The sequence below is a fragment of the Myxine glutinosa genome, chromosome 1 (assembly GCF_964187855.1).
Source record: "Myxine glutinosa chromosome 1, kmMyxGlut1.1, whole genome shotgun sequence".
In the NCBI taxonomy this organism is placed as follows: domain Eukaryota; kingdom Metazoa; phylum Chordata; class Myxini; order Myxiniformes; family Myxinidae; genus Myxine; species Myxine glutinosa.
This window is the reverse complement of record NC_136261.1, coordinates 177,637,039-177,648,953: the sequence shown is the minus strand read 5'-3', so window position 1 is coordinate 177,648,953 and position 11,915 is coordinate 177,637,039. Positions and strand designations below refer to the sequence as shown.

Genomic DNA, 11,915 nt, shown 5'->3' with positions numbered 1-11,915 from the left:
TGCCTGTTGTCGTCTCTCTCTTCCACCAACTACAACCCACCCACTAGCTGGGGCTGGAAGCATAGTCTGGTATGCACACTTGTTTGTAAGCTAGCTAGCCGGGTTCGAATCCTGGCCCAGGTATATAAACTGTCATGCTGGTGCTTCGCATCCAGGGTGAGACGTCAATACAGAAGATGTTAAACTGGGTGTCCTGTCCGTCACTGCCAGCATTAGTTGGTGGACATTAAAGGTCCCACGGTGTCCTATGTGATGTACAAAAGAGCACGCACAGCTGTAAGGACGAAGGACGGGAACAGTGGTGAGTTTGAGGTGAAGGTGGGAGTGCATCAGGGGTCGGTACTAAGTCCACTACTATTTGTAGCTGTGATGGAGGTGGAGGTGCTGGCTCAGAACGTAAAGGAGGGTTTACCGTGGGAGTTGTTGTATGCAGATGATCTGGTGTTGATTGCGGAAAGTATGGATGGACTGAAGGAGAAGATGAACAAGTGGAAGGAATGTATGGAGACAAAAGGTCTGAAGGTGAATATCGGAAAGACGAAGGTGATGGCAAGTGGTAAAGCATGTGGTGAGGTGGAAAGAACTGGGAAGTGGCCCTGTGCTGTGTGTAGGAAGGGTGTCGGAGTGAACTCTATTCAATGAACAATGTGCGCTGAGTGGGTTCATCAAAAATGTAGTGGTCTAAGAGGGTCATTAACCAGTGTGGCAGCTACATTCAAATGTAATGTGTGCACAAAGGGAGCTGCAGATGGAGGAAATGTTGAGTTGGATCTTGGAGATGGCGTGAAGTTGGAAGGTGTGAAAACATTTTGCTACCTCGGAGACATGCTGAATGGAGAAGGTGGATCAGACTCGGCAACGGTTACTAGAGTGAGATGTGCATGGAAGAAGTTTCGGGAACTGGGTGGCGTGCTTATGAGGAGAGTGTCGCTGAAGCTGAAGGGAAAGGTGTATGCTGCATGTGTGAGAAGTGTTATGATTTATGGGAGCGAGACATGTGTAATGAACGTAGAGCAGCAACGAAGGTTGGAAAGGGTGGAAATGCGAATGGTTCGATGGATGTGTGGAGTATCGTTGAGAGAGAGGAAGACAAATGATGAATTGCGAAAGATGATGGGAATAGAGCCTGTGATTGATGCTGTGAAGAGAAACAGTTTGAGATGTGTCATGTGTGTCATGTGTGTCAGTTTGAGGTCATGTGTTGAGGAAGGATGAAAGTGACTGGTTGAGAAGAGTGATGGAAATGAATGTAGAAGGAAGTAGAGGACGGGGAAGACCGAGAAAGACTTGGCTAAAGATGGTGGAAGAAGAAATGCGGGCAAGGGGGTTAACAAGGAGAGATGCAGAAAATAGGGCAAAATGGAGAAGATTGTCATGGGGACCGCAAGGCTAACCCCCGCTCTAGCAGGGAAAATGGCCTTTAAAATGCATGTTGTTGTTGTTGTTGTTGGTGTCCTATGTGATGAGTAGGCGAGTTATCCACAGCATATGAACAAATTAAAAATGCGTGCTCTAACTTTCAGAGGGCACTGCATCAGTTGCACATCCACACCTCCAGAAAATGATATGCATCCCATAGCCATGTTCCTCATGTGAAAGAAGGAGAAGAACCACAACTCACTTCAATTCCAATGTGCTCAGCTCATACATATTGATTTTGAGTTAATGCTCAAATAAATTATTACTCATCTTCAGTCCAGACTTTCCAAATGCCTCCTTGCATGGACTCCCCTCGTCCCTCCTAAATCTCCCGCTTTCTCTCCACCACACCACAACAACCCGATTGTCTGCATACAACATCCTCCCCATACTACCTTTCATGCTTACTAGCTCCATCACCATGATAAACACGAGTGGGCTGTGAGAGCTTCCCTGCCTACAACCGATGCTCACAATGAACTCCTCCGACATCCCAGGACCGATCAAAACTCTTCCCTTCATTCCCTTGTACATCCCTTCTACCAGCCTAGCTTCTGCTTCCGGCACTCCCATCCATCTCAGTGTCACCATCACCATCTCTCTCGGGACAGTGTTGTCGGCCTTCTCCAGATCTACAAATCCCAATGCCACACCTTGCACCTCCAACCTCTTCTCCATCAGCTGTCTCTACGTGAACATCCCATCTGTTGTTCCCCTACCCTTACTGAACCCCTGCTACTCTTCTCCAATCTCCTTCTCCACACTCTTCCTTATTCTCCCATCCAGAATCCTCTCCAGCACCTTCATGACATGACTAAGGAGCGTAATGCCCCTGTACTTCCCCAGATATTGAAAATCCCCTTTCTTCTTCCATAACAGCACAATTAAGCCTACTCTCCAATTCTCCAGAATTTAACCATCTCTTATACACACATTCTCCCACTACCACCTTTAGAGGCCATTTTTCCCCGCAAGCGGGGGTTGGCCTTTTTCGGGAACCGTGGTTGTTGTTTTGTTGGTCCCCTTTTTGAAGCAATGTTTTACGGCCGGATGCCCTTCCTGACGCCAACCCTTTTTGCCGCCTTTAACGACAAACAGGGCATTCTCCCACTACAACAATTAATAATCTCTGTACACACTTCATCAATGCCTGGCGCTCTCCCCTTTTTCATCTTCTTCAGTGCCGCCCGCACTTCCTCTTCCGTGATCTCCAACTCCACTTTTCCCTCGATGTAACTCGGTAGCTCTGGCTTGCCGTTGCTTCCTTGAAGTATCCTTCCCACACCTTCAACACTGCGCCCCTCTCTGGCACGAGCCTCCCGCCATCATCCTTAATCACCGCCCACCATTTCCTCTTCATGTCCTTGCTGTCCTCATCCCCGTCACGAGCCAATTTATAGATCATCTTCCTCCTCCAACTTCTTGTACACCACCTCTTCCATATCATTCCTCACCTTATCCACAGCTCCCCTTGCTGCCTTATTCTGCCCATACAGGTGCAGCAACCCCGCATATCCGGCTACCTCCATCTATCCTTGATCTTCTCTATCCTCTTCGAAACCTCCTTTTCACCAACTCCCTTCACTACTTCCTCAGTCCACCATTCCTGATGTCTGTCCCTAGACGACACACACCCTTTACTGATGTCCTTCCACACAACACTTCTGCAATTTCCTTAAACACTGTGGCCAGTGCTCTTCTTCTTCATAAAAGATTGCATGCAGGGTGAGACACCAATATGTCATCCCACGGAAGATGTTAAACTGGGTATCCTGTTTCCCACTGCCAGCATTATTTGCACTCAGACAATGATGCTACCCCGCAAGTTTGTTCTGCAGACGAATCAAGAAGACAGTTCCTCTGCTGAACCTGCATTTGTTGTACGGAATGTTTTTTTTTGTTTTTTTTTGTTTGTTTTTTTTTGTATACAAGATCGAGGCTCGTGAAAGAGCGAACATTAATCACACAGAAAGACAAACAGACACACAAAACAAATAACATCGGGAGCGGTAGACAAGATGGGGAGAGAGGGGGAAGGACACAAACACATTTGAGAGCAGGGACCGAGAGACATGGAGAGATCGAGAGAACTGTGGGAGGGAGAGGGCTTTGGGGGGGAGGCATGGGAAGGGGGGGGGGGGGGGTGGGAGAGGTATAAAACATATGGACACTGCCAAGACTTCCAGGAAAGAAGTTGGAATTTCAAACAAGGTGGATCTGGGGTGAATTAGTGGGGGTAGAAAAGATCAAGGTTTTGGATGGGGGAAGATAAGAGATTTTTTTTTTTTTTTTTTTGTATACAAGATCGAGGCTCGTGAAAGAGCGAGATGGTGGTGAACAGCTGTTTTGAAGACCTGGAGGGAGGAGTGTGATTGAAGTGAGTGTGGGAGTTTGTTCCAGAGGCGGGAGAAAAGAGGAATGAAAGAGTGAAGGTGAGCAGAGAGCCGAGATTTCGGCAGTTTAACCATCAGAGGGTGGCTGGCAGATCTTGTGCGACCTGTAGGAATATTTGGGGGACAGAGCACAGAGAGAGCTGGGGGAGCAAGGCCGGAGAGGAGTCGGTAGAAGACAGAAAGACCACCTACCTGCCTGCGGTGAGTGAGTGAAAGGCCCTCAGAGATAGCTTCATCGCGGGAGATTCCAATGATTCTGAAAGCTTTGGATTCAACAGCGTGAAGCCGAGCCAGGTGTGAGGCAGGAGCACCAGCCCATAGCGGAGAACAGTATTCCATTGAGCTGCGGATGAAAGCCTTGTATGTGGTGAGGAGCTCAGGTGTGCCTAGGAAGGACTTCGCACGACGGAGGATGCCCAGTCGGCGACTGGCTTTGGAGGCCAGCTTGGAAATGTGGTTTTCCCAGGAAAGATCATGGCAGATGGTGAGACCCAAAAGCTTGAGCGACAGAACTTCTTGGAGAGGATTGTTGAGAAAGTAGATGGGAGGGTTGTCCAGTCGATCTTTTCGGAGAGACATAGTAAGAGTGTAGATTTGTCAGGATTGAAAGACATGTTCCACATGTTTGACCAGTCTGTGATTTTGTCCAGGTCTTCAGAGAGTGAGGAGGATGCAGACTGCCGATCTGAGGGAAGAGGAATGGAGCGGCAGAGAGTGGAGTCATCAGCAAAGAGATACAGAGGATTTTCCAGAGAGTCGGAGAGATCATTGATAAAGACCAGAAAAAGCACAGGGCCCAGCACACTGCCTTGGGGAACTCCAGCCTGAACGGGAAGGGGAGATGAGAGAAATCCATTCAGGGCCACACGTTGACTACGACCAGAGAGGAAGTCCGCAAGCCATGCATGGAGATTTCCATGGATACCATAGGAGGAGAGTTTGGTGAGCAGAGCTGGGTGCCAGACCGTATCGAAGGCACGTGATATGTCAAGGGAGACAGCTCTGATTTCCTGTTTGGCATTGAGGACCTCCATCCATTGTTGAGACAGCAGAAGCAGCATGTCCAGAGTAGAGTGACGTGGTCTGAAACCAAATTGATGATCAGAGATCAAGCCATTGGAGAAGAGGAAAGATTTCATATCCGAAGCAATGATGGATTCCATGACTTTGCTGATAATTGGGAGCAGGCTGATTGGTCTGTAGTTGCAAGGATCTGTTTTTGCACCTTTTTTGTGTAAAGCGGTAATGTTTGCTGATTTCCAGGATGCTGGCAGATGACCTTGAGCAAAAGATAGGGTGAAAAGAACAGAGAGAGGGTGAGATAGAGCGGCAGAGCAGGATTTTAGGACCCGTGGGCTGATGCCATCTGGTCCAGTTGCAGAATCAGAGTCGAGGTTTGACAAAAACTCCTCCACCTTGTCAGGAGAGAAGGTCACAGCGTCCAGGAGCAGTTTGGTTCGACTGGGAAAGGTGGGAACAGAGAGAGATGGGTTTGGGACTAAGGATTTTGAGGCAAACACAGAGTTGAGGCATTCGGCTTTGTCACGAGCGATGTCAACTGTGTGGCCATTTGAGGTAAGGGAGGGGATGGAGGGGGAACAAACACCAGAAACGGATTTGACCAGACGCCACCAGGATTTGGAGGAAGGAGACAGGTTTGAGAGTTCATTCTTGAGTGAGGAGAGATAGTGCTTCCTGGCACTCCTGAGGGTAGACACACACTTGTTCCGAGCTTGGTGGAAGGAACTGAGATTTCCTTCAGTTGGATTAGCCTTCCAAGGGGCAAAGGCAAGTTGTTTCAGGGCAACTGCCTCACCACAAGATTCAGTGTACCATGGACGGGAGGAAGGGTAAGACAACTGAAGGCGAGGTGGGATAAATCTGTGCATGAGAGAGATCAGTTTGCTTTGGAAGAATTCCCAGGAAGAATTGATGTCAGAGGCAGTGGAGATGGGATACCAATCCAGACGATTGATGGCTGCTTGAAGACCGTCCCAGTCGGCCTGAGTGAAATGCCAGACTCGTCGACGCTGAGGAGGCTCTCTGAGAATGGCCAGAGAGATGTCCACTTTGACAAGCACATGATCAGAAGAACCGATTGGAGCAGAAGAAGAGCAGCAGACATTAGCAGGGAAGTTAGTCATAACCAAGTCTAGAAGAGAAGATACTCCATTGGCTGAGATCCGGGTCGGGAAATTGACAGATTGTGTCAATCCCAGTGAGTCACAGAAGTCCTTTGCTGAGGTGCCATGACTGGTGAGAGAGGAACCCACACCCAACCAGGTGGCATGATGACAATTGAAGTCACCACATATGAGGAAGAGAGCGTTGGGATGAGTGGATAGAAGTTGGTCCATGTTGTCGGACAGTGAAATGTAGATGGAGTCATCACTGTTTGGGGGACGGTACAGAACACATATGAACAAAAGGTGGGAGCGGAGAGGAAGCCGTAGCCAGAGGTACTCCTGGGGGTGAGGAGGAGAGAGGGCAGTGCAAGGAGAGTGAGGAAGAGAGTTTTTGATAAAGATAGCCACTCCACCACCAGGCCGAGGCTCAGGTCTATCATACCGGAGGAGGGAGTAACCAGGAAGAGATATTAAGGAATCAGAGACATCTTGAAGGAGGAAAGTCTCTGTTAAGCAGATCAAGTCTGGATTGTCAGAAGCAACCTGTATGGAGAGATCAGTCAGGTTTGAGCGAAGGCCCCGGATGTTTGAGGTCCATACCGTTAATGAAGAGAGAGGGGGAGCATCGGGTACAGGACAGGGGAGGGGAGGAGTAGGGTAAGATGAAGGATGAGAGGGGGAGGTAGGGAGAGCAGTTGTTAGTGTGTCAGCGATTGCAGAAGAGTTCCAAGAAAGGGAAGGATGAGGAGGATGAAAGGTTTGAAGGTGAAGGGATGAGGCACAGTGAGGGGTTGTTTGAGGGGGGGCAGAGGAAAGAAGAAGGTTGGGGGGGTGGAGGTATGAGATAGAAGGGAGACGAAGTGGGGAGGAGGCAGCTTTGAGGAGGAGGGGGGAGGAGGGAGAATTGGAGAGGAATGGTATGGGGGGAGATTTGAATGGGAGGGGTTGGGGGGTAGTTTTGAAGGGGAGGAGTGAGGGGGGAGTTTAGGAGGGGAAGGGCAAGGGGGGAGTTCAGGAGTGGAGGGGCAGGGGGGGAGTTTAAGAGTGGCGGGGCAAGGGGGGAGTTTAGGAGTGTAGGTGCAAGGGGAGGGATTTGGATGGGAGGGGCAAGAGGGGAGTTTAGAAAGTGGATGATTAATGAAAGACGAACATTGAAAACAAATTGGGTTTGTTGTGATTTTCAAGTTAGCAATCCGGTTCAGAATGATGGAGGAGGGATGGAATGAATGTGAATTTAGACCATGTAGTGAGGGAGACGTATAAGATATTGAATTTCTTTTTTTTGAGGTGGAATGAGTTGGAGAGGAAATTGAGAAAAGCCTTTTAAATAGGAAGAAAAACAGCGTGTTGTAAAATACCACTGAGTAAAACACTGAAGGGGAAAGGTTATACATATTTAAATAATATTTAAACAGAACCGTGAACAATCTTATGTGCACAAAAATACCAACGGGGGGAGAGCCGAGAGGGACCACCACGAGTCACGTGAAGGGCAAACGGTGGATGGCAAGGAGTTAATGGGGGCGGGGCGAACAGCACACCTGGACAGAAAATACAGGATGAGTCAACAGTACACTTGGAGAAAGGAAAATAAATGTTTTTTTTTTTTTGTTTTGTTTGTGTGGTTTTTGGGGGTGGGGGGGGGAGGTGGGGATTTAGAACGTTAGACAGAGTATTATGTTCGGGGTAGAAGGGAAAAAAACTAAGAGCCAAGCAAAACACGATTAAGATAACAAACACCGACGGGGGTACAACTACAAGGCCGCACACGAGGAGCAGAACACGATGAAATAATTACAAGTTACAGGAAATTCAAACCAAAAGTAACTATAATCAAAACAATAACGCATGGACGATAAAATAACGAGTTGAAATTTGACAATCTATCTGGGGAAATGGGGGAGAAACACGTGATGTTTAGTTGTACATTTTTGGGGGTTTGACGAATTTCAGTCTTAATGGGTTTGCTGCATTGCAGCAATAAAGTTTGTGAGATGCCTACATTGTAATCCGAAAAAGGCACCTTGTGATTTGACCACGAGACGTTCAAGGTACAGTAATTGTCAGACATTTGTTTGGTCACAGGTAAACTATACGAATCACATTCTCATTTTTACTTAAAAACAGAGTGAAAATGACAAATCTTACAGCATTTCAAACTCTTGAGGTTACCTATGGTGAAATAAAACGAAATATACATATTATAAATTAAAAAATACTGAAAAAAAGTATATTCACTGCTGGTGCCAGTCTGCAAGTGAAGGAAGTTCATGAGTAAACTCGGTTCATTTTCTCCAAACCGAGAACTCGGACAGAGGGCCATTGGAGGTCGGGGTCTGGTCGTTAGCGTGCTGAGTCTGGCCAGAAGGCAATGGCCCTGGAAGCGGTACGCGGGCGACAAGCTCCCGGAGAAGCTCTCGCATGGCGTGCACACCCTGTGCGAATGTCTGTGTCATCTGCACCATGCACTCTGTCATGTGCCGACGGTCTCGCTCACTTTCCTCCCTCAGCCATTCCAACAGATCATGGCTATCGGCCCGACGCTTGCGTCCAGGCGCCCTTGTTATAAGGTCTATCGGTGGCCGCCTGTCATGAGAGGGTATCTGGGTTTCGTCGGTGAAGCGATGGTGTGAGGACAGGTTGGGTGAGGCTGGTTCGGGAACTGGAGAAGGCAAGGCACCGGCAGAGCTGGTCTCGAATAGGTGTCCTGTGAACAAGGTGAAGAGGGTGCTTGTAAACATTTCTCCGATCTCAGCCCTCGAGTTACATGCATGAGTTTCAATACAAACCACAGCAAGACCACTAATGATTATACAAGTTAATATTCGACTGATACTAAACCAACTACAACGTTAGTCAGAACCTTATTTTGAAAGTCTGCCCTGATTTAAGAATAAAATATCTGTATGACATTTAGAAAATCCCTTGGGCAAACGTGTGTGTGTGTGTGTGTGTGTGTGTGTGTGTGTGTGTGTGTGTGTGTGTGTGTGTGTGTGTGTGTGTGTGTGTGTGTGTGTGTGTGTGTGTGTAGGTGTGTAGGTGTGTAGGTGTGTAGGTGTGTAGGTGTAGGTATAGCCGACATGGGATTGCAATTTTTAAATTAAACATGTTTAAACATTAAACAAATTTATCATTTAAACATGATAACTTTTTGGGGAAAACTGAAGCTAAAATGAAATTGGAAATATATACAGTGCCCTCCATAAGTATTGCAACAGTGGTCAAATTTGTTATTATTTATGTTTACTCAATAAATTTGGATTTGGGATCAAAAGATGAATATGAGGCAAAGAATACACAAGATCATCTTTTATTTATTGGTATTTCTATGTATATATGTTTTAGCACCCTGGTGTTGGCTTAGCGGTTAGGGTGCCGGCTTGGGATCCTAGGATCCTGGGTTTGAATCCCGGTCGATCGCTGAATTAACACCAGGGGGGGTTGACTCAGCCTGTCATCCTTCCGAGGTCGGCAAATTGAGTACCAGCTCACTGGTAATTCCCTGTGTCACAACAGGCGACCAACAGGGTTGGTGGCAGGAAGGGCGTCCGGCCATAAAACATTGCTTCAAAAAGGGGACCATGGTGCCCGAAAAAGACCAACCCCTGCTCTGCGGGGGAAAATGGCCTCTACCATCGTAGAATAATTACACTTTGTATGTTCAGTCCCCCCATTTTAGGTAAGCATACGTATTGGAACAGATTAACTTAAAGTAAATTAAAGTAGTTTAATAGTTAGTATTTGGTTGTATATCCCTTGCATGCAGTAACTGCATCGAGCCTGTGACCCATTGCCATCACCAAACTCTTGGTATCTTCATTTGAGATGCTTTGCCAAGACTTTACTGCAGCCATTTTCAGTTGTTGTTTGTTTTGGAGACTTTAGTCTCCTCTTCAGCAAGTGAAATACATGCTCTATTGGATTTAAATCAGGATTTTCAAACCTTCCACTTTTTCCTCTGATGAACACCTTGGTGGTGTGTTTTGGGTAATTTTCTTCCTGCATGGTGAAGCGCTGCTCAATGAGTTTGGAGGAATTTTCTTGTATACAGGCAGACAAAATGTTTCTGTACACTTCCAAATTCATTCTGCTGCTGCCATCATTATTTACATCAACAGTAAAGATGAGTGAGCAAGTCCCAGAGGCAGCCATGCAAGCCCAAGCCATGACACTACCTCCACCATGTTTCAGAGATGAGGTAGTATGGTTTGGATCAGATGCAGTTCCTTCCTTTCTCCACACTTTTGCCTTTCCATCACCTTGGTAAAAGTTTATCTCGGTCTCATCTGTCCATTGTGGACGGACAGTGCCTTCAGAAAGTATTCACACCCCTTAACTTTTTTCACATTTTATGTTACAGCCTCAATTTAAAATGGATTAAATCGATTATTTTTTTGTCGCTGATCTACATATAATATCATATAATGTCAAAGTGGATTTTTTTATTTAGAAACTTTTACAAAATAATTAAAAATGAAAAGCTGAAATGTTTTGAGTCAATGAATTCAACCCCTTTGCTATGACACTGCAAATTGAGCTCAGGTGCATCCAATTTCCTTTGATCATCCTTGAGATGTCTCCACAACTTGATTGGCATCCACCTGTTGCCAATTCAATTAATTGGACATGATTTAGAAAGAAACACACCTTTCCATATAAGGTCCCACAGGTGATAGTGGATGTCAGAGCAGAAACTCTACCATGAGGTCCAAGGAACTGGCTGTGGAACTCCGAGATAGAATTGTGAGGAGGCATAGATCTGGGGAAGGGTATAAAACTATTTCTATAGTGTTGAAAGTTCCCAAGAGAACAGTGAGCTCCATCATTAGGAAATGGTAGGAATATGGAACTACCCAGCCTCTTCCTAGAGCTGGCCATCTGACAAAACTGAGCAACCGGGCAAGAAGAACCTTGGTCAGGGAAGTGACCAAGAACCCAATAACCACTCTGACAGAACTACAGAGTTCCTTGGATGAGATGGGAGAATCTGCATGTAGGACAACAACAGTCTTCTGCAGCACTTCACAAATCTAGGCCTAATGGGAGAGTGGCCAGATGGAAGCCACTCCTGAGAAAAGGGCACATGACAGCACGCATGGAGTTCCAAAAACGCAGTGAAAGACCGAGAGCATCAGGCAAAATATTGTGTGGTCTGATGAGACAAGGATTGAAGCCTGAATGCAAAGCGCTACATCTGGTGGAAACGCATTAGAAGCTCATCACACATCTAACACCATCCCTAACGTGAAGCATGGTGGTGGCAGCATCATGCTATGGGGATGCTTTTCAATGGCAGAGACTGGAGGACTTGTAAGGATAGAGGGAACAATGAATGGAGCCGAACAAATACAGGCAAATCCTTGAGGGTAACCTGTTTCAGACTGCAAAAGACCTGAAAATGCAGTGAAGATTTATGTTTCAGCAGGACAATGACCCCCAAGTATACACCCAAAGCAACACTGGGATGGCTTCAGAAAATAATGTGAAAGTCCTTGAGTGGCCTAGCCAAAACCAAGACTTGAATCCCATTGAGAATCTGTCGATAGACTTGAACATTGCTGTTCACCAATGCTCCCCATCCAACTTGACAAAGCTTAAGCAAATCTGGAAGGAAGAATGGGAGAAACTCCCCAAATACAGATGTGCAAAGCTGATACAGACATACCCAAGAAGACTCGAGGCTGTAATCGCTGCCAAAGTCACTTCAACAAAGTATGGACACAGGGGGTTGAATACTTATGTAAATTATTGAATTTTTTTTTCCCTATTTTGACATTATGGGGCATTATATGTAGATCAGTGACAAAAAAAATATCAATTTAATCCATTTTAAATTCAGGCTGTAACACAACAAAATGTGAAAAAGTCAAGGGGTGTGAATACTTACTGAAGGCACTGTAAATTATCCCCATCAATTATTCCTCTCCTCCCTTTGTAAGGGATCAGGCACAATGGTACCAAGCTTCTGCCATGCCTT

The 11,915-nt window shown here is 46.4% G+C and overlaps 1 protein-coding gene across 1 annotated transcript in view; it reads right to left on the bottom strand.

Moving 5' to 3' along the window:
• Positions 1-8,037: 8,037 nt before the first annotated feature.
• Positions 8,038-11,915, bottom strand: part of RAD54B (RAD54 homolog B) — a 95,637-nt gene continuing 91,759 nt past the window's right edge. The window contains exon 16 of the mRNA XM_078780535.1: positions 8,038-8,645. The gene's annotated coding sequence lies outside the window, so the exon portion shown is untranslated. The remainder of the gene's footprint in view (positions 8,646-11,915) is intronic.